General features: G+C 43.8%; 2 protein-coding genes across 31 annotated transcripts in view; one reads left to right on the forward strand and one right to left on the reverse strand.

Moving 5' to 3' along the window:
• Nucleotides 1-23,675, forward strand: part of TMEM200B (transmembrane protein 200B) — a 94,284-nt gene that overhangs the window by 46,489 nt on the left and 24,120 nt on the right. The window lies entirely within an intron of this gene.
• The window catches only part of EPB41 (erythrocyte membrane protein band 4.1), a 106,126-nt gene continuing 99,382 nt past the window's right edge, over nucleotides 16,932-23,675 (reverse strand). For all 29 annotated transcript variants that reach the window (XM_082231512.1, XM_082231514.1, XM_082231515.1 and 26 more), the window contains one exon: nucleotides 16,932-21,995. The gene's annotated coding sequence lies outside the window, so the exon portion shown is untranslated. The remainder of the gene's footprint in view (nucleotides 21,996-23,675) is intronic.

Below are 23,675 nucleotides of genomic sequence, written 5' to 3' on the forward strand. Positions count from 1 at the left end.
GGAGGACGAAGAAAAACTAAAATCTGTTGACTCTGTCATTTGATCTGGCTCTGCCTACAATTGGCCTCCTTGCCCCTTGTCCCAATGGGCACCAGCTGCCACTGCATAGAGGGCTTTATACACCAGTATGAATTAGCTAGGTGGCAGATAGGCAGGCGCCCAGCCAAGCCCGTCCCTTGACGCCAGCCCTGCCCTATCTCACAACAAAAGAAAGCGTTCTTTTTAAAAGGTTCCCAGAAAAAGAGAGTTGCTCATTCTGATTTCTCCTCTCTACTGCTGTGTGTCCTAATTAGACCCAGAGCGAGGACCATGCAAGAAGAAACAAATTATTTCATAATGACAGTTGTTTTCATGATTAAAGGTTGCACTAATTTTGTTACTTATTTGGCGGAAATTATGTTTTGTTATTATTAACTTGCTAAGAATCCATTTGCTTCCTTTCCATTTGTTCTTTGGTTCCCCCTCTCCCCAACCCGTTTATCTTTATTTCTCCTTTTGCTGCCTTCTGTATAGCAACAGCAGAGGGAATTGAATTCAGCGGCCACACCTGGCAACCACCCATTTCCGTTTCCCACAACACCCAAGACATTTGGGCTATGCATACACCATACATTCAGAGAACATTTAAGGCACGTGATTTCCACCAAAGAAACCCTGGGGGCTGCAGCTTATCTCCTCACAGAGTTATAATTCCCACCACCCACAACAAACTACGGTTCCCAGAATTCTTTCGGACTTCTTCCAGTCACGTGCTCTGAATGTATGGCATGTGTTGCGCCAGTGCTTAAGGCCTTTTATTTCAGCATCCTGTTCTCACAGTGGCCACCCAGATGCCTATGGGAAGCGCAGAAGCAGGACCTGAAAACAACACTCTCCTGCCTTGTGATACCCAAAAAATGGGATTCGGAGGCATATTGCCTCTGACAGTGGAGGCAGAACATAGATATTGTGGCCAATAACCTCCCTGAATTTGTCTAAACCTCTTTTAAAGCCATCCAAGTCTGTGCCAATGGCTACATCTTCTTAGAGCAAATAATAATAATAATAATAATAATAATAATAATAATAATAATAATAATAATTTATTTGTACCCCTCCCATCTGGTTGGGTTTCCCCAGCTACTCTGGGCAGCTTCCAACAAAGATTAAAAATACAAAAAAATGTCACACATTAAAAACTTCCCTAAACAGGGCTGCCTTCAGATGTCTTCTAAAAGTCAAGTGGTTGTTCATTTCCTTGACATCTGATGGGAGGGCGTTCTACAGGGCAGGCACCACTACCGAGAAGGCCCTCTGCCTGGTTCCCTGTAGCTTTGCTTCTCGCAGTGAGGGAAGTGCCAGAAGGCCCTCAGAGCTGGACCTCAGTGTCTGGGCAGAATGATGGGGGTGGAGACGCTCCTTCAGTTGTTTATCTCTGCGCTGTGTGAAGAAGTGCTATAATTTTTTGTCCTAAATCTTCCAATATTCAGCTTCATTGGATGGTCCTGAGTTTTATGAGGTGGGGAGGGGAATGTCTCCCTATCCACTTTCTTCACGCCATGCTTAATCTCGTGCACACCTCTGTCATGCCCCCTGCCCCCAATTACTTGCCTTTTTTCTATATATATATATATATATATATATATATATATATATATATGCAGGTTTTGGTGTCTTCGGGTGTCTTCCCGTGTAAGAGTCGGGGTGTCTGGGCGACGTTTCGACGAGGTCTCACTCGTCATCTTCAGGCTGGAGCTTTCGGCTTCTTGTTACTGGAACAGAGCAGAATCTGGTGTTTGAGTTCCTATAAATACTGTTGAGGGGTGTGGTGTATAGCCTCCAACGTTCTGGGCAGAGAGGAAGTTCCTAGATTAGTGTGCCTTTTCTTCTTTTGTTCCTTAATTACTTGAGGGATATCTTGAGTGATTTCATGAGTGATATTCTGAATACCACTGGGTGGGTCATTAAGTGTAGATTAGTGGTAAAGCTTTCGTGTCTTGACCTCTTGAGCTTGTGAAGAGTTTTTCTGAGAAGATGGCTGTGCTGCATTTAGTTGTGCTCTGGCTTGGCTTCGTGTATAGGGGCGAGCTGTAATTTTGTGCCTTGTGCCAGCCAGATCTGTGTAGGGATTGCAGGGGGGTGCAGCATCAGGAGGTGCCACTATAGTTTGGCTACTGGATGGAGTCTGTAATATGTCTGTGGAGAGGGTCTGGGTTTGGGTCTGGTGTGGTTGATTGGTGACGGCGTTCTGTGTGCCTCTGGTTCTGGTGTCGGTTTTTGTGGGGAGGGCTAATTTCCAGATGTCAGGCAGGCGGGACGTGTCGTCACGCTTGTTCATGTTGTGAGGGTGTTTCTCTATCTCGATGGCTTCCATGATTATTCTCTTGTGGTGATGTTCCATGTTAAAGAGCAATTTGGAATCTGCAAAATTAATTTCGTGTCCTGTTTCTTTCATGTGTTGGAAAAGAGAGGAAGTTTTTTCTTCTTTTTTGACGGCATTCTTGTGTTCTGCGATACGTGCATTTATTCGTCTGTTTGTTTGTCCAATGTACGTGGCTGGGCAGACTTTGCAGGGTATTTCATAGACCCCTTGGTTTTCGAGCTGGATTTTGTCTTTTGGGTTTCTGAGGATATTGGCTATTTTTTGGTTGACTACCAAGCAAAACTATCAAATCTACTCCAAGACCCTACCTACCAACCTATAAAAACAGATCCCACCACCTATCTGGAAAAAACTACCAAATCCAAAATAAAAGCCTCTCCTATCAGTGAAGAAATCCAGCTAAAAATCATCCCCAGAGAAAAATCATCCAGATGCCCCAAACTCTACGGTCTCCCCAAGATACACAAAGAAGGAACACCACTCAGACCAATAGTCAGCTCCATAGGCTCACCTCTACAAAATCTCGCTAAATTTCTCGCTAAGCAACTTCAGCCCTATGCAGAATCCATCGCTTCACACGTTACTAACTCCTTCCAGTTCATAGAAACAATAAAGAAGCAATACCTACATCCCGATGACCTACTTGTGAGCTTCGATGTTGTATCTCTCTTCACTCAAGTGCCCATTAATGAAGCCTTGACAGCCATTCAAAACAAATACAATCCCCCCAAATACATTCTGGACCTGACCAACCACTGCCTAACCAACACGTACTTCATCCACAATGGACAAAGATACAAACAGATAGAAGGAGCACCTATGGGATCACCCCTCTCACCGGTCATCGCAAATTTGTACATGGAACACTTTGAAACCAATGCTTTAGACAAGTCAGAACACAAACCCAAACTTTGGCTCAGATATGTTGACGACACCTTTGTAATTTGGCCACACGGGAAAGAAAAACTAGATAGCTTCCTCACACATCTCAACAGCCTACACCCCAAAATACAATTCACTATGGAAATAGAAGACAACAACCAACTCCCCTTTCTTGACGTCCTAATCTACAAAAAACCTGATGGCTCCCTAGGACACACTATCTACCGGAAAAAAACACACACCAACCGCTACTTACATGCACAATCACACCACCACCCTGCACAAATAAACTCCGTAGCCAAGACTCTCATCTCCAGAACCAAACGCCTGGCTGACAAAGACCACTTGACAACTGAGTTACAGAATCTCTCAAATGTGTTAATCGCCAATGGATACCAGAAAAACAAGGTTACGAAGCTAATCCAAAAAGAAACACCCCCCAAAAACCAAGACACAGAAGAAAACAATGGCATGGCCCTCCTTCCTTATATCAAGGGCACTACAGACAAAATTAGCAAAATCCTCCATAAACACAATATCAAAACAGCCTTCTGCACCAACCAAAAAATAGCCAATATCCTCAGAAACCCAAAAGACAAAATCCAGCTCGAAAACCAAGGGGTCTATGAAATACCCTGCAAAGTCTGCCCAGCCACGTACATTGGACAAACAAACAGACGAATAAATGCACGTATCGCAGAACACAAGAATGCCGTCAAAAAAGAAGAAAAAACTTCCTCTCTTTTCCAACACATGAAAGAAACAGGACACGAAATTAATTTTGCAGATTCCAAATTGCTCTTTAACATGGAACATCACCACAAGAGAATAATCATGGAAGCCATCGAGATAGAGAAACACCCTCACAACATGAACAAGCGTGACGACACGTCCCGCCTGCCTGACATCTGGAAATTAGCCCTCCCCACAAAAACCGACACCAGAACCAGAGGCACACAGAACGCCGTCACCAATCAACCACACCAGACCCAAACCCAGACCCTCTCCACAGACATATTACAGACTCCATCCAGTAGCCAAACTATAGTGGCACCTCCTGATGCTGCACCCCCCTGCAATCCCTACACAGATCTGGCTGGCACAAGGCACAAAATTACAGCTCGCCCCTATACACGAAGCCAAGCCAGAGCACAACTAAATGCAGCACAGCCATCTTCTCAGAAAAACTCTTCACAAGCTCAAGAGGTCAAGACACGAAAGCTTTACCACTAATCTACACTTAATGACCCACCCAGTGGTATTCAGAATATCACTCATGAAATCACTCAAGATATCCCTCAAGTAATTAAGGAACAAAAGAAGAAAAGGCACACTAATCTAGGAACTTCCTCTCTGCCCAGAACGTTGGAGGCTATACACCACACCCCTCAACAGTATTTATAGGAACTCAAACACCAGATTCTGCTCTGTTCCAGTAACAAGAAGCCGAAAGCTCCAGCCTGAAGATGACGAGTGAGACCTCGTCGAAACGTCGCCCAGACACCCCGACTCTTACACGGGAAGACACCCGAAGACACCAAAACCTGCATTCCTGTACCCGTGAAAATCTACGAAAGCATATATATATATATATATATAATTTTTGTAATTTGGCCACACGGGAAAGAAAAACTAGATAGCTTCCTCACACATCTCAACAGCCTACACCCCAAAATACAATTCACTATGGAAATAGAAGACAACAACCAACTCCCCTTTCTTGACGTCCTAATCTACAAAAAACCTGATGGCTCCCTAGGACACACTATCTACCGGAAAAAAACACACACCAACCGCTACTTACATGCACAATCACACCACCACCCTGCACAAATAAACTCCGTAGCCAAGACTCTCATCTCCAGAACCAAACGCCTGGCTGACAAAGACCACTTGACAACTGAGTTACAGAATCTCTCAAATGTGTTAATCGCCAATGGATACCAGAAAAACAGGGTTACGAAGCTAATCCAAAAAGAAACACCCCCCAAAAACCAAGACACAGAAGAAAACAATGGCATGGCCCTCCTTCCTTATATCAAGGGCACTACAGACAAAATCAGCAAAATCCTCCATAAACACAATATCAAAACAGCCTTCTGCACCAACCAAAAAATAGCCAATATCCTCAGAAACCCAAAAGACAAAATCCAGCTGGAAAACCAAGGGGTCTATGAAATACCCTGCAAAGTCTGCCCAGCCACGTACATTGGACAAACAAACAGACGAATAAATGCACGTATCGCAGAACACAAGAATGCCGTCAAAAAAGAAGAAAAAACTTCCTCTCTTTTCCAACACATGAAAGAAACAGGACACGAAATTAATTTTGCAGATTCCAAATTGCTCTTTAACATGGAACATCACCACAAGAGAATAATCATGGAAGCCATCGAGATAGAGAAACACCCTCACAACATGAACAAGCGTGACGACACGTCCCGCCTGCCAGACATCTGGAAATTAGCCCTCCCCACAAAAACCGACACCAGAACCAGAGGCACACAGAACGCCGTCACCAATCAACCACACCAGACCCAAACCCAGACCCTCTCCACAGACATATTACAGACTCCATCCAGTTACCAAACTATAGTGGCACCTCCGGATGCTGCACCCCCCTGCAATCCCTACACAGATCTGGCTGGCACAAGGCACAAAACCATAGCTCGCCCCTATACACGAAGCCAAGCCAGAGCACAACTAAATGCAGCACAGCCATCTTCTCAGAAAAACTCTTCACAAGCTCAAGAGGTCAAGACACGAAAGCTTTAGCAACTAATCTACACTTAATGACCCACCCAGTGATATTCAGAATATCACTCATGAAATCACCCAAGATATCCCTCAAGTAATTAAGGAACAAAAGAAGAAAAGGCACACTAATCTAGGAACTTCCTCTCTGCCCAGAACGTTGGAGGCTATACACCACACCCCTCAACAGTATTTATAGGAACTCAAACACCAGACTCTGCTCTGTTCCAGTAACAAGAAGCCGAAAGCACCAGCCTGAAGATGACGAGTGAGACCTCGTCGAAACGTCGCACAGACACCCCGACTCTTACACGGGAAGACACCCGAAGACACCAAAACCTGCATATATATATATATATATATATATATATATATATATATATATATATATATCCCTTGTTGCTGCCTTTCTTCATGGAGGAAGTGGGAGAAAAATTGCAGCATTTACAGTGGTACCTCGGGTTACAGATGCTTCAGGTTACTGACGCTTCAGGTTACAGACTCCGCTAACCCAGAAATAGTACCTTGGGTTAAGAACTTTGCTTCAGGATGAGAACAGAAATTGCGGCAGCAGAGGGAGGTCCCATTAGCTAAAGTGGTACCTAAGGTTAAGAACAGTTTCAGGTTAATAACAGACCTCCAGAACGAATTAAGTTCTTAACCCGAGGTACCACTGTATCTCATAAAAATGTTCTTGGCATGCTTCCAACCTGTCACTGATTTCAGGTGGGATTCAGTCGCATGCCTGTAAATTCAGGCTGCGCAATCTTAGTCGATTGGGAGGCCTCGAGCAACAAACTTGTTTCCCCAGAAGTCTGGACGTTTGTGGTAACAAAAGTGACAAGAGGATGCACAGGAAAGTATGCGATCACACTGCCTTTGATGCAACGTCATCTAATCTGCCCACAAACAAATAGGAAGGAATGCTCAATTAACAGGACACTGGGAAGGGCTCTTAACTTAAGCACTGTTTCTGCCATTTGCATAGTATACAGCCTCTCTCTCAGGCTTGGATTCACTCCCTGCAAAAATGGCAGTCATGATTTACCTAATAAAGCTGTTATGAGAGAATGGGCAAGGGCTGGGAGGCAGCTGGAGCTATGAAAGCGTAATGTAAACTGTTCGTGGGACTTCATGTTTTTGGCAGAGTTTTGTCTGTCAGGTTTAGGAGATCGGAACATCTCAAGTCCTTTCCCGTGCCAAGCTTTCCAAATAAACTTCTAAGAGGCATTTGCCAAGCAGAAATGTGCTCAGCAACCCCACCTCCGCCCCTCAAAACAGGCAACCCAGTCAAGCAGCCTAACGGAACAGAGGGACAATGCTCTGCAAGAAATTAATCCACTCGTGTTTACCAACCCAAAACATTTTGCTGCCTGAGTGTCATGGACTGGCTGGATGCAGAGGAGCTGGGGGAGGCACCAGCTGGGGGACTCCCAAGGGAATCCCCAAAGGAAGAAGGCACAAAGCCAGGGGAGTCGTGGTGGAAAGACAATGAGTGGTCAGAGGGAGAAGAAGGAGAAGACTAGGAGGAGGAGGTGTCAGAAGCAGAAGTGGTAACAGGGTTTAGTGAGCAGGAAGAGGTTGTGGCAGAGAGCAGTCCAGATTCAGAGTCAGAAGCAGAGAGGGACAAAAAGGCAGAGTGGAGGCAGGCTGCTGAAGAAGCCAAGGAATCGCCCCGATCCTGCTGTGACCAGCCCCAGCCCCCCCCCCCCGGTCTCCCAGAACACGGAGAGGAATGAAGAGGGTGGAGTAAAGAGAGAAAAGACAAAGGAATCTTAGGCTGCTAGGGAAGGAACCAGGGGAAGAGGAGCCTTAGGGAGTGGTGGGAAGGCAGGGACCTTCAGTCCTCGCAGCTGCTTCATTGGGGGCAAGGCCTACTGGGAAGAGTGCTCACCAGACCTGTTTTGTTTCATTGAATAAAGCATTAACTTCACTGGCACCTTGTGAGTTATTGCTGACCTGCTCCTGGTTCCCACCTTGAAACTGAGGTGAAGAATAGGGCACCTCCCTGCACTGCATGTAAAGAAGCCAACCAACCTGGCAACAGGACAGGGCATCCAAGGACAAAAGACTCATTAAAGGGGCACAGAGCACTATTCTCCTACACCTTCTCTACCTCCCAACACTTGCTGCTCAAGTGGCTGTCTCACTTTACCCTGGGTGCTAAGATCAGCGGAGGGTGCCCTCTTGGCTGTTCTGCCACCTTCAAATTTGGTGGTGGCTCAGGTGAGGGCCTTCTTTGTGGCAGCCCCAGAGGTGTGGAGCTCCCTTCCCACAGAGGTGTGCCTGGCACCTTCATTATACAGCTTTCGGCAAATGATAAAGACACACCTCTCTACCCTGTCTTTTGACACTTGGGGTACAGTGGTACCTCGGGTTACAGATGCTTCAGGTTACAGACGCTTCAGGTTACAGACTCCGCTAACCCAGAAATAATACCTCAGGTTAAGAACTTTGCTTCAGGATAAGAACAGAAATCGTGTTCCAGCGGCGCAGCAGCAGCAGGAGGCCCCATTAGCTAAAGTGGTGCTTCAGGTTAAGAACAGTTTCAGGTTAAGAACGGACCTCCAGAATGAATTATGTTCTTAACCCGAGGTACCACTGTATATGTTTTTAGGAAAACCTTATGCCTTTGATTTTAAATCGTTTTTAATTTTATGTCTAATATTGTGTATAACTAGTGTGTTGTAATTGCTGTAACCCGTCCTGGGACCTTAGGGTGAAGGGCAGGTAATAAATTTTAATAAAACTATAATAATAATGTAGCTATGCATGAAAATGCAAACTGGGGCACATTTTTCCTTCACCCCTGGCCCTAGCAGCTTCTGGGAAAGTGCAGTCCTTGGCTCCTATTTATATATTATTTATTCCTCTGTTGGTCTCTTTCCCAAAACTCCCTGCGGGACAGAGACCACCTTTTGACATGTGCCCGGTTAAATAAACTTGAACTGCCACAAATCAAGCCAGATCCTCCTGCTTCTTCAGGAGTGGGAGAGACATCAACTAAAAATACACAGCTTTGGGATCTTACCTCTTTCAGAGTTCAAGATCTCCCCCTCTTCATCCGAGTGATGCAGGCTGTTTGGCAGGGACCAGCAGTTTGTCTCTCTGGAAAAGCTGATTAATTTGCTTGGCTTTGGGAGCAGAGGCCGAATCATGGCTGCTTTATTAGCTGGAGAAGGAAGAATGCAAGACCCGGCTCTGCTTTGGTGCAAGGAGGGGGTCGGGAACCTCAGGCTTAGGGGCCGAGGTCCTTTCTGGCCTTCAGGACTTTCCTCAAGTCCCACCTGCTTCCCAGGACACATTCAGCAATGCCCTCTTCAAGCCCTTTGGCCTGGCTAGAATGCGGTTCTTGAGCTGTGATAATACTTCCTGCTTGGCTGGGTAGACAGTGGCATGCATAGAATCTGCTAGTTTTCCCCTACTATGCAGAGATTAAGAGTTACATTCCTTTGGGGCAGGTTGGGGGAATTGAGGGGAAAGGAGCAATGTTGAGATATCAAATACCAACCATCTCAGACCCTATGATTGGCAGGTGATGCCTTGTTGGTGATGCCAGCACTGGGAGCTGCCTGATTGCTGCTGACCCGTGACAGGGCCTTGTCAGTGGTGGCTCCTCAGTTGGGGAATGCGCTCCCAAGTAAGGTACACCTGTCTCCATCATTATTCATTTTCAGGAGGAATTTGAGAACATTTCCTGTTTACTTAGGCATTTGGTGGCTGAAGAATACTATTCCCGGCAACTTCAAGATCATTGGATGGAAGAATGTTTCAACTGCAATTGATTTTAGAGTGTTTTAATTGTAATTTTAGAGTGTTCCTGCTTTGCTTTTGTTTTTAAATTGTGTGTCTGTTTGTTGGCCTGGGCCCCTTGGGGAGGAAGAAAGGCAGGATATAAATTCAACAAAGAAATAAATATGGTCTCCCACATCAACTCTGTTGTGGACGTTATGCGCCATTGCTTAAGGTAGCCTTCCCCAACCTGATGGACACTAGATGTTTTGGACAACGGCTCTCATGATCCTTAACCACCAGGCCATTCTGGCTGGGGCGCATGGAAGTGGAGGCCACAGGTTCTCCACCTCCCTGGTTCAAGGGGACCAGAGGTAAAAGAGGCTGGGACCCTATTATTTTAATGGTTTCCTAGAAAAGAGAATTGCAGCTATTGCAGCTCACCATGCAAAGGTGAGCTGAGCAGCGATTGCTGAAATCCCGCCCCCATGTGGAGCTATCATGGCACCTTTAAACCTGGATAAGGGTATGGCTAAAAGGTAAAGGGACCCCTGACCATTAGGTCCAGTCATGGCCGACTCTGGGGTTGCGGCACTCATTTTGCTTTATTGGCCGAGGGAGCCGGGTCATGTGGCCAGCATGACTAAGCAGCTTCTGGCGAATCAGAGCAGCGCACAGAAACGCCGTTTACCTTCCCGCCGGAGCGGTACCTATTTATCTATTTGCACTTTGACGTGCTTTCAAATTGCTAGGTTGGCAGGAGCAGGGACTGAGCAACAGGAGCTCACCCCGTCGCAGGCATTCGAACCTCCAACCTTCTGATCGGCAAGCCCTAGGCTCTGTGGTTTAACTCACAGCGCCACCTGCGTCCCCAGGCTATGGCTATCAGGAGCAACAAATGCAGCCCCTTTGCTCAGATGGGCACAGCTTCTCCTTGTGCTGTTTGCCACTGTTTTTCTTAGCAGAGAGGAGGAGGAACCAGCCTTTTTAACCCTGCCAAACCTCTGCTGCCCTTGCCCTTCCTTACCACTACCCCTCTCCTCCTCCTGCACGGCCCCCCCATGGAGATCTTCTCTGGAGTCAGACAGCTTGATCCTTGCAGCTGGCTCCAGGCCTACTCCAGACTGTACGCATTAAGCTGCAAATGACCCAGTTGCAAAGGCACTTGCAAACTGCAAGCAAAGGAAAAAGAGTGGCTGAGACCGTTGAGCGATGAGGAGGAGAGGGCTGCAGCCCCGAAGGCGGAAGGAGCAGCCAAAAGAGCTTGTGCTTCTTTGACTTTCTTCCCATATGTTTCCCCCAGGTGTGTTGGTGAAGTCACAGAGCCTCTTGGTCATGAAAGAGGTGACCCACCCTACTCCACAGAGCAGGTGTAGAGAATCTTTGGCCCTCCAGATGTTGCTGAACTACAGTGTGATGTAGGGGGTGGGGTCACCTCTGTCAATGGACACGAGGCTCTATGTCTTCAGCCATGATCCACTAGCCCAAACCAACAGGTGCAATTCCCCTGCATCATTTTATATCACTGATGCCTAACTAAAGAATTTTAAAATCTAATAAATGTAGATAAAACAGAAACACTACTGGACTGCGAACACTGAATTCATAACAAAGCCACTAGTTATTTGGCGATGGTGTTTTAAGATAAAAAAAAAAGATTTATACAAGCTGAATTAGGATGGAATCTAGGATTAAAGAAGATAAGACTGGAAAAAGCTGAAACTTCCTTTTTTAGATAAAACAGCCATTCTCAAAATGTAAATACTTCCAAGAATTTTATTTTTTTTTTACTTTTTTACTACAGCACATGCTGAATGAAGGCACGGGGGTGGGGGGAGCCCAACTGAACAAATGGCAACAAAACATTAGTGGCTTTATATTGGATAGTAAAAATAAAATAGAACAAGAGTTAAATTAAAAAATAATGTGTACCCTTAGAGAAAAGGGTGGATTTTCTTTCCTGGATTTAAGAGCTTATTTTTATGCCAATGGTCTGATGTGATTATCTGGCTTGATCAAGCTACAAGACATTGTATACACAAATTAGAACAAAGTGATCAATGAAATATGTAAACAATCTTGATGTGAATTACATGCTCTATACTGCGTCGTATTTTGTACTATTATTTGATGTTAAAAAAACCGGGGGGGGGCTATTTTTTAAAAAAGGTTTTGTTAAAGAGCCTCTGAACAACTTATTATGGCTGAATCCCATCAAAAGAAAATTGTCAACAGATATAATTTTTCAACAGATAGGCAAAAAAGGGAGAGGCAAAAACGAAGACGTTCTTCTCCAGATTTACCCCCAGAACTCTGCTTTATATGACTGAGATTTAATTTGAATGACATTATAACGATCTTTTCTTTTTAAACGACAACAAAAGGTAAATAACAAATACACTGACTAGATAAGAGAGATGGTCAGATTGCCAACAAATGACAGAGACGAAATGGAGAGTGCAGTACCCCTAATTTTTGGCACACCTATGTCACAGGTGATAAAAACCTTTTCATCCTGATAGCATCCAACAGCCATACCTGACAGATGTATTTGGTAAAAAAAGGTAAAGGGACCCCTGACCATTAGGTCCAGTTGTGGCCGACTCTGGGGTTGCAGCGCTCATCTCGCTTTATTGGCCGAGGGAGCCAGTGCACAGCTTCCGGGTCATGTGGCCAGCATGACTAAGCCGCTTCTGGCGAACCAGAGCAGCGCATGGAAACGGCAGTTACCTTCCCGCCGGAGCGGTACCTATTTATCTACTTGCACTTTCACATGCTTTCGAACTGCTAGGTGGGCAGGAGCAGGGACCGAGCAACAGGAACTCACCCCATCGCAGGGATTCAAACCGCCAACCTCCTGATCGACAAGCCCTAGGCTCTGTGGTTTAACCCACAGCGCCACCAAAAGAGGCATTCTCTCCTATGTGAGAGAAAAGGGGAATGCCTTTTTTAGCACAGTATTATCATGTGCAGTTTTTAATAGGCGTTTACAGCCCTTCACAGCCTGTTTACTCTCATATTTCTCACACACGTGGGACAGGGGGTTTACATTTTAATTTAGTTAATCCTCAATCCATCTCCATCAATCACGAGGAAACAGAAGTGGGCAGTAGCGTACCCGAATATACCATCTGTTCTCCAATCAACTCTGAAAAGTTGGAGGACTTTCTGTTCCTGAACCCCCGAAAGAATTTTCCATTGGTTCAGACAAGGGAGGCAAACTGACGTCGGGTTCTCTGCAGCCTTTGGTGTCTAATGATGATCCATACATCTACCACACATTCTTACACAAGAACTACCGAGCAATCTTGTTCGCAATCTGGAACTGTCCAAGGGCAAAGCGGAGTTACCGAGATCAAGACTTCAGCAATGGAATCGTCAAGGAAAATGTCTGAGCGGCTTCGTTTCACGCTCGTTCTGAGCAGCTTACACCTTACTTCAGAGTGTAAGATGGCCTTGTATTCTGCTATGATGCAGATGGCCTGATGAATGTCCTCAGAATCACACATGACCCACAAGAATGGTGACTATTCATAGACTCCTCAAAATTGAGTCTCCAGAGTCAAGGCGCTGTTGCTGCATAATGGAAACAGACCTCCCTCCATCCCAGTCAGACACACTGTCTACATGGAACCCACAGCAACCTAAAAACAGCTGTTACGGCTGTATTCAATACAGCAAGTAAGGCTGGCATCTCTGTGGTGACTTTGTGCAGCTGGAATATATGAATTACGGTGGAACCTCGACTTACGTACGGCTCTACTTACGTACGATTCCAGTAGGTGCTTCGACTTGTGAACATTCCTCTAGATACGAACAGAGGCCTTGACAGCAGCCCAGAGCTCGGCTGACTGGCTGCGGAGCAGCGCTGAGGCCTCTGCTGCCAGGGAGAGGGCCCCCATCCCACCCCCAAAGCTGTGGAAGAGGTGCCGCCTGCAAGAGGCATAGCAGGGCGCACTGCAGCCCCAAACCCCACAGAGGAACTAACCTGAGGAAGTCCAGAGAAGAACCTGGCCTGGCAAGAAAAACAAGTGATCCTGGCCAAAGTGAATCAGCTCTTTACTGACCCTTGCTCCACCCCCAGCTTGTAGCCAGGTAAGCCCACCCACCCTCAACGCACATAAGAAAATGTTATTTTTTTAATCTACAATACTGTCTTATTTATTTTATAGTACAGTACATTATTGCCTTCATTTTATGGATCTATGGTCTCGTTAGACAGTAAAATCCATGTTAAATTGCTGTTTTAGGGTGTGTTTTTCATTGTCTAGAACCAATCAATTCACTTTTCCGTTACTTTCTATGGAAAAGTGCGCCTCTGCTTATGTACATTTCTACTTATGATCGGACCTCCAGAACAGATTATGGTTGTAAGTAGAGGTTCCACTGTTTTTATGTGAATGGGGCAGCCAAGCAAAAACTTTGCACTACATGAAGAGGCTGACCTCCAAAGGTCGGAGAGAAGAATGTGCAACAGCCAGCACTCGCAGAAATGCGCAAAATCCTACTACCGCCCCTATACATCAAACTTAGTCTGGTGAAAAACTTTTTTAAAATCAATGGACCAAACTGGATCAGCTTTCAGACTGACAAATTCCCTTGACTCAGCAAAGTGAAAATTAAAAACTGAGTTTTTGTGGGTCCTCAGATCAACAAGCTCCTCAAAGATGAGATGTTCAACAACCTGCTTCAGAATGACGAGGAAAAAAGCTTGGTCTGGTGTCAACTAACTTCCTTGGGAATGTCAGGACAGAAAACTGGAAGGAACTGGATGAGGACATGTCTCTGTATCACAAACATGACTGCAAACTTGGCTTGGCTTTTACAGTTCATGATGTATGTATGTAATCCTCAATTATACAATAAACTATTGCAGATCTCTAAGAATGAGTAGCCAATTTTGTTTTTTCAGTGTCATATTCGGCACCTCAAAATCTACAGAGGCATGATTTTTGTCAACATTTGTTGTGCTGTGTTACCTCATCCCTCCCAAGGTGAGCTAAATCTGGCAGAACAGCTTTCTCTACGATTTTAACCCCTTCATGCATTAATTAGATGCACGCATGTTGGTTATGTGGGGCTGGCTATGGCACAGTAGTAATTGTGTCTTGCCAGTTTCACCAATACTGCCCATTCCAAGACTGAGATGCACACAGAATGATACTCAAAAGGATCTCCCTTAACCTTGCACAGTCTCAAGAATATGGTGGTCAACTAAACCATCTCCAATAAAGAGGACAAAAGAGGATAAAGTGCTAATTCATTTGAAAAGATGCAAATGTAGACATAACTGCTATAATTTTATTGAGTACATCTCACTATAATGGGGAAAACTGTGACCAGGTAACCTGTGTACCTCCTCAGTCTGTTGTCCAGCTGCAACTTTGAGGCCCCTTCAGATCTCCCTGAAGTTTAAGTTAAAGGTAAAGGTACCCCTGACCGTTAAGTCCAGTCGTGGACGACTCTGGGGTTGCAGCGCTCATCTCGCTTTATTGGCCGAGGGAGCTGGCATTTGTCTGCAGACAGCTTCCGGGTCATGTGGCCAGCATGACTAAGCCGCTACTTGGACTTTGATGTGCTTTCAAACTGCTAGGTTGGCAGGAGCTGGGACCAAGCAACGGGAGCTCACCCCATCGCGGGGATTCGAACCGTGGATCTTCTGATCAGCAAGACCTAGGCTCAGTGGTTTAGACCACAGCGCCACCTTACATTTAAAAACTAGAATTGGACCAAACAGCCCTTCAAGTAGAGGTCCTAACCACCATAACATAAGTCACATGGCTGCCCTACACTAGACTCATTGGATGACAAAACTTCAGTCTGACTGGACTCACTGCTCAGTACAGATGTAAGAAGCCGTTGTTTTCTTTTCCATCCTGCATTCATCGCATGCAGCAATATTTCCATTCAGCTGCAGTTCACCTTCTGCCCAAAGCTATTATCTGTCCGCTATGCCAAAACTGCATACCTTAAACATTTTACATAATTATTACTTTGTGTTGCTAATACTTTATTTCACCACAATCCTTTCAATGCAAGGGAAACCATTTGCATGAATTGATTTTCATTCCAGACATGGGACAAATAAGCACACATTGGCAGTCCCTGTTTCTTTCAGAATTCTTTGACATCTGTCCTGCTGAGATGAAGGGGAAACATTAACATTGCTGAGTTCAGGGGGAGAAAAGATGGCTTCAGAGTCAGGTGCTTGGTAGCTTCAGTGAACCATGTAGATTTCTCCCAGACGCTGAGGATAATTTGCAGGCTGCATTAAAAACTGTTCCCTTGAATCTAGGAGGAAAAAAACCTGACAAAAGCATCACCAAAATGTTAAGAGACAAAATGTGGAAACAAAGATTTCAAAACAGAAGTTTCTCTAGATTGTGGTGTGCTTTAGCTCTCCAAGAGGAGCCCTTTACACTATGGAGAGGAGATATGTGCACTTTCCCAGGTTTGCAAGGAACCAGAGAATCCTGTAGTAGATAGGTAGCCGTGTTGGTCTGCCATAGCCAAAATAAAAAAAATTCCTTCCAGTAGCACCTTAAAGACCAACTAAGAGAATCCTGTTTGATAGATCCCAAACTTTGCAGTGTGCTCCCCCAGGTGGCCCTGCTGTGTACAACATTGAATCAATCTGCAGCATTCAGGGTCATGCATGAAATCTGATGTCCGCGCAGACAACATCATTCAACAGGGTGATTGCTAAAGGGAGTGAGATTCTTAAAGCAATCATTTTGAACTGTAGCAACTGGGAGAGCACTGTTGCGCTCTGGTTCCGCTTGCAAGCTTGCCCGTGTCACCTGGTTGGCCACTGTGGGAACAGGATGCTGGGCAAGATGGGCCTTTGGACGAATCCAGCAGCAGGTTTCTCATGTTATTATGCAGCTGCAGAAAGGATGGATACTACTGTATGACCTGTGGCATCATGCACTGGTACCACTCATTCATTTATTATTATTTATAAAATTATTAGTTGCTTGTTACCTAAAATGTCTCCAAGCAATGTTTATTTTAAAACATAAATATATTATACCATGAAAGATCTTAAATCTACCATGCTGACCAAGAAATTGGAGATATCAGTGCTATCAACAAACACCCCTGCTCAAGCTGTATGTGCAGATAAAATAATTAAGATGCAACAATATATGAGTTCAGAATGTGCTGGAAAAGTAGAGCTTCAAAGGAGAACCAGAAATGCCATCTTTTATTTGAAAATTTATTGAAAAAATGCAATACAAGTAGCAAGATTGAACACGTCTAAATGCTGCATCTACTTTCCCTTTGACTACAAAAGTTCAAAATAACAGCTACTTAAGCTATAAAGATTTGCTTCCCCACCCCGTCTGTTCCTATCTCCCACCCCCAAAGAAAGTAATAATCAGCTATTCTATACAATTCACCATTGTCTTAAAAATTTTACAAAGCTCCTTCATATCTGCAGTGAAATAATTTGTGACTGAATGTGTAAAAAAACAACAAAAACCCCGTCAGAACACAAATATTTAATTGTCCATTATAGGAAAATGGCAAAGCACAGTTTATGAACACTCCCCCAAATAAAACCCAGAAAAATTTTAATAGCTGGCTGCCCACTTCTGTCTGGCAAGTGAAGCTGCAATTTTTATTCCCAGTTTGGTCAGTATAGATTACCATCCTGCTGCCCTTCCTTCTGTACACACATTCATACATAAATAGCTTTCATTTACTATACAGTTAAGACAGTTTCCGGATAATCTCATAGATGAGGGAGGAAGTTACTGGGAACATATTGCCATCTCAGCATTATAAATAAATAGACCATATTTCATTTACTGCCCTAATGGTAGCACTGGCCCCCAGGAATTCCGAAGACCTCGAGAAACCAAATTTATTCTACAGGCAACTAATGTGATGGTGGTGGATTTGAGGGTGCCGGCAGCTCACTTACAAGAAACAGCAATTCCCCATGTTGGTGGCAGATAAATCAGAGGGATGCATCTCTGGTATCTTAGTCCTAAGTGAGGAATACAGAACCTGTGGCCCTCAAGAAGTTGCTGGACTATCATTCCCAGGAGCACTGGCTATGCTGGCTGAGGCTGATGGGAGTTGGAGTCCAACAACATCTAGAAGGCCACCAGTTCACCATCCTGGTTCTAAGTGGCCTTCACAGCACCACGCTTGAAAAGGTAAGCCAGCTCAGCAAATAGTTCAAAAGAAATTGGTTTTGTTTCCACTGGTCTGTCTGCCCATGCGTATGTGGGTTACTTATGGCACATAAGCAGCCTGAAATGGAAAAGAACCAACTTTGTCTATTGACAAAGGGTACTCTCTGCCTGGTAGCCAGGTGTTCCTTCCTTACCACAGGTAACCATGTCAGTGGCTATTTTTAAGCCCAGATGCTAAGGAAAAGTTTTCCCTATAGCAAAGGGAGCATATTGAAGGCTGGGGGGGGGTATGTTGTGATTTAGCTTTCTAAGAAGCCCAATAATAATGTTTGTGGTTTTTTTTAAAAGCAAGCATCTGGACTTATTAACACTAAGTTTACAAGTGTATGGGTAATGTCTGCTGAAATCTAGAAACCGGGAGAATCATTGAATAGGTTTTCTAGTCATTAAAGAAGGGAGTACTTTGTAAAAGCACTGTGCTTCTCTCCCTACAATGATCAGAAGCAGAAATGATATAGTGTGGGAGTAAATAGCAAAATACATGGCACAAAGGTAATATGAATCTGTTTGATTTGCATACTTTATACAAGTAGCAGAATTCAGCATTTCTTGCCACAGAATTGGGTTACTTCAGTGCAGACTTTTTTCTTCTGTTTGTGCAGAGTACGGAAAATCTTGAATGAACCTAAAGGAAGGTAGGGGATCTTCTGTTGGAGACGGAAAGCTTACTACTCATCAGACAAAGCAAGACCAACTTCCATCACCTAAGGCTGTTAGTCCTAAATGCCTTAGACTTTTGCCAAGAGGGTCTGTGATGGATTAAAAAACTATTTCAAAAAGAAACTTGGGTGACCCTCAATGAGTAATTTACTTAGTAATTTACCTTCAGAGTTATGTCTGCCCAGTTGCATTTCTATTGTCTCCTCCCAGGATTGTTTCTCACACTTGCTTTCTTCCCTTGTGATTCTGAATGATTGAGATTTGAGTGGATTTTTAAGCAATGCTAAATATTTACACCCTGAAGGGGAAGACGGGAATGTGCAAAAGAAGCTAACATCAGATGTCCATATAGGACAGGAGAGCAATGGGGTGCATGGAAAGTCGGAATCACCCCCACTTAAACACACCCTATGCGCAAAACTGGTGGGGAGGGGCAATGTGTCTGCTGGATGAGGTTCCTGCACACAAGGGGTGGTGAGCTCTTACCCTGGAAAAGCAATAGGTAGGTCAGTGGTCAGGAGAAGGGACAATCTGAGAAGCATGCCCTTGATTAGATAAGAGAAAAAATTCCTGTTTAATGGGAAATCCAAACTTCATGCAAAAGAAGTGTCTGAAAGTAGAGTTTTAAAATAGAACAGGACTTCACCAGCTAGTTAGCCACAGGATACAAAAAGTTAAAAATCATGCTGAGTGACAGCTCAAGGAAGGACAAGACATACCTTCAAATAACATACTGAAAAAGCAATAATTCCATTAATAAATGTGTAACAGTGCTGCACTTGTAGTAAGGTTTGAGATTTGATAAAGAAGCCTTCTTTAGAATTAAGGAACTACTTTATAGCTGGTGCTTAAAGCTTTTAATAGCAGAGGAAAAGGAAGCTGCAGAAGAATTATGCACTAGAGAAAGTGACACAACCAAAATTGTCTTCCACAATAAATACATTTTTAAGTGCTATGGGTTGATTTTTTATTTTTAAAAGTTCAGTCTAAGATTTTTAGGAAGGTAGCCCATTAGTTCTATTTGTAAAGAGAAGGGCATATAGAAACCCACAAATAGTGTTACAGCTCGAGTTTGTTCACTTGGAAGGAATCTATTGTTTCTAGTTGGGCTTTACTCACAGCTAAGTGCATCAGATGACAACCACTGAAGGCTTGTTGTGGCTGACGGGACCCCAGAGCACATGGGAGCAAAGCTGATTGAGCAGTGCTAAACTCTTATATGTCCATAATGCTTTCGAACTCTAAATAAGACTGTATTAACTCCCTAACTGAAACCTACTCAAAACGGAGGGGGAAAGTAGACATGCGGTATGATAATATAGCTTCCACACAACTGCTCGTTTTCACTGAAATCAGATTCTTTTCAATGTGTGTTCTTGTTTTCTTTAAACAGCAGAAGGCATTCCTCTTCACTTAAATGCTAGAATCAGCCCTCATCCCACCCCTCAGCTATTAGATGGTACACTCAAAAGAATTCCAACTTCATACCTCTCAGAAAAAACATCACTCATAATTCTACAGAACTTTTACATGCTGCTGGAAGGAAAGAACAAGCCTGCAGTTTTTAGTGTTGCCAAGGAAATCTTTCAACTAAGCATGGAGAGGAAGTTCATCTTATTTGTGAAGAACACGTTGCATCCCAATTTGGAATCCTCTCATTCTTCCTACATGGGGAAAACATTTAAAGGAAATGAAACTGCTTCCCAGTTAAGAGTACTGATACCAACTACCTTTCGTGAGATTTGTTTTAAAAGTGTACTTTTAAAGTCATAAGGAGAAAAAGTTATTTTGGGTAGAAACAAACCCACACAGAGAAAAACTAACTTAAATCTGCTCTTGTTCTGATTTGGATTTTTTTTTTTTATGGCATTCAACATTCTCTAGGGATAGCCAACCAGAACACACCTGGGTTAAGATCCTGAGAACTGCAGCCAATCCTGGGGTTTGTTGTTTCATTTAGCATGGTAGCAATGCAGCCTCCACCATTCATTTCAGCAGCCTTGTGCAATAAGTTTTGTATGACCTCAATGACTCAAAGGAAGGAGGTGCAACAGTAGTATGCTCTAGGGACCGTGCACAAGAAGAACTGCAAATGATTATATTGTCTTATAAGGAGCATTAAGTGACTTGCAACATGTACAGGCTTAGTTTTTAACAGCAATCATTGGAAACAATCTACAATACTGATGATGCCTTTGTAATTGCCTGCTTAAAGAATACAGATTTAGGAATGCTGGATTGTCTCTAAGGGATGACTTGTGCTTCATTTATCCCTTCCTGTGATATGTTACCAGTGTGCCAAGTTTAAATAGTGCTTTAAAAACCAATGATTTTAAAACTATGCTACCAAAACCACAAAAACTCAAAACACAAACAATTGGGAAGGAGAAAAAAGAAAATAAATGAACACCCCATCCTATTGTTATAAATTACAGCCTATTTCATAGCGTGTAGAGCCCACACCTCTTAAACACACAATTCTAATAGGCTTAATTTAAGGGAGAACAAAAAGAGGGGGGAAATAGGAGAGTGAATTTACAAGAGATTTAGTATTCCAAGGAGTGCAAAGAAGAAAAAAGGAGAGAGCTGGAAAAACATGGTGCCTTGTCACAATTGATTAAAACCTCTAGAATTCACAGTATAAAAGGTGAAGCAATTTCCATCATTTCTGAATCTAGACTACTACTGAAATACCTGTGCAAATACCACAACCCCCTGCTATATTCAAGCATCTAAGGGGCTGACAAACCAACAAAAAGCAAGGGAAATCCAGAGGAAAAGAGGGCAGGCGCATTTGCGCCTGGCATATATAAAATAGCTGTGATTAGGAAATTCTGAATATATCTCAGATCCACAAGAGCCAAGACAAAGCATTGCACAAGTGTTTTCCTGACTTCTCAGGCAAGAGGGGTCACTTCTAGGTCACTGAGACCCCCACACTATAACATGTTCAAAGTTATGTGAGAATGCAAACTGCTTGAGGAGGAAAAGAAGGAAGAAGGGCAATGAGGTTCAATCAAAGGCAATCACTTTCGATAAGCTCTACATGTTCTTTTTGTGTGGGCCTCTGACTTCATAATACAGATCCAGAAAAGGTGGTGGGAAAGGAAATGCAAAAATGCAAAAAGTGGAGTGGGGGATTGCAAAACTGTAAAAAAAAAAAATCAGTACTGTGAAAAGTATGGCATACTGTCGGTCACAATATAAAAATGATAATCAAAAAGGATCCAGAAGAATCCGAAGTAAACATCAAAAAGCACAACTTCCTAGTAATAAATGATAGAATGTTTGACTGAGAGTAAATCTGGCAAGTTTGAGGTCATGGTGCTCCAAGGTTGCTTCCTTGTAGTTTTGCTGGTATATGTCGGGTGGCCTTCGCAGACTGAAACAGACATCGCCTAGGGAAACACAAATTTATGCTAAATTACCAATCAGTAGAAAACAAGTCTGAAATTCTGAAACATCTGCTGGTAAATTGTCTGTATCTTCCTGCCCATCGCCATATGCACACATGCACACACCTTTCACACACAGCAAGAGGTCTGTGTATTTAGGTATCAGCACCAAAGTAAACACAGAGAGATGAGAATTAGTCCCATTCCACTCCATCAGAAGTAGTAATGAAACCAAGCTGCCATGTACCCCTTGTTATATTCTGTGCACATACTACTCAAGTGCTTGAGAATGACTTGTAAGTTTAAATATGCTTTTCAGACGCCAGTTTTATAAGTTTTTGATCATTGCCTCATTATCGCATGTTTTTATTTTGAACTTGTTAGGGTCCCTGCCCTAGATGCTTCCTCAGTAAATGTACTTACATTTCCTGTCTTGCAATGAATATGCAGTCCAGGAAAGTTTGCCGAATGCCACTTTCCCACAAACCAGGTTCCCTAAGCTGACCATGATATACCTTTTTGGGTGCATTAATGCATACCTCAAACCTGAGCATTCTGCTCTGTGAATATGTAGCATTAGGAGGCCTCTTTCTACAAGTGCCTAGTTCCTGTTCACTCAGATTTAATAAGCTCTGCTGCAGCCAATCAAAAGTGACTAGACAGAGTAAGCTGAATTTCACTGGTGGAATAAAGTTGGCAAAGCTGTGCAGTTCTCAAGTTAACATTCTTTGAGTGTTGGCAATGTACCCAACACATAAGGGGAACACCCAGTGGGAAACCTGAGCAAGCAGTGTCAAGACTTGTGGAGAGGGCTCTTGCCACGCTGAATAGCCCAAGGCAGGAAAGGCTGCTAAAAGGATGGGGCTCTCCCTCCTAAATTCAGGATCCAACTACCAAGCATGGAGGTTCAAAATTACATGTGGGTGGTATGTGATTGTTTGTGGACCAAGGGAGTTCAGAGTTCAGTTCCACAAAAAGCAGTTAGCTTGCAATGGGCACCCAAAATCGTAGTTAAGTCTACAGCAAGACTGCAAACTCAAACAACTGTGAGTTCTATTAATTGCCCATGCACTCATACCACATTAACTATCCATGGTAATAAAATACAGACACTTGTGATGTATTTAAAAGATACATGACAGCATATGGAGAAGGAAGTGGAACTTTCATTAGCATCCGTTGCAATGTCACGGCAATTGTGGGACAGACCTCTGACCCTGTGAACTTCTTCTAGCAACAACTGTAACAGCACATGAGCTCTTTAAGCAAATCCTTCACTTAGTCACTTTGTGGCTTATGGGCCACATGTAATGGTTTGAGAGCAAGCCCTAGAAGGCTACAAAAGCTGAAGTTACACGTTGTCCCTGTGGGCTTTATGTTGTGCAGGCCCAGCCTATTTAAGTCTACGCATTTAGTGTCATTGCTCTAGTCTTAGTAGCAGCTAACTTTCAAGCAGATTTGAAAAGTTACAACCAGAGCCAGGCTGACCTCTTGCACATGGAAGCACTTTGTCATATATTGGGGCTGGAGTGTTGACCTATGAAACAGGAATTAAAAGTCCAGAACTGGCCCCTCATCTACCAGCGGCTGAGCCTTCCCTGTTAAAAGTCCTGCAAGGACAGAGTCAAAATGTACCAAGCACAAGTTTTGAAAAGGCTTTCCTTGAAAACTGGTAGAAATAAA

This window comes from Podarcis vaucheri, assembly GCF_965113315.1.
Source record: "Podarcis vaucheri genome assembly, chromosome: 7".
In the NCBI taxonomy this organism is placed as follows: Eukaryota; Metazoa; Chordata; class Lepidosauria; order Squamata; family Lacertidae; genus Podarcis; species Podarcis vaucheri.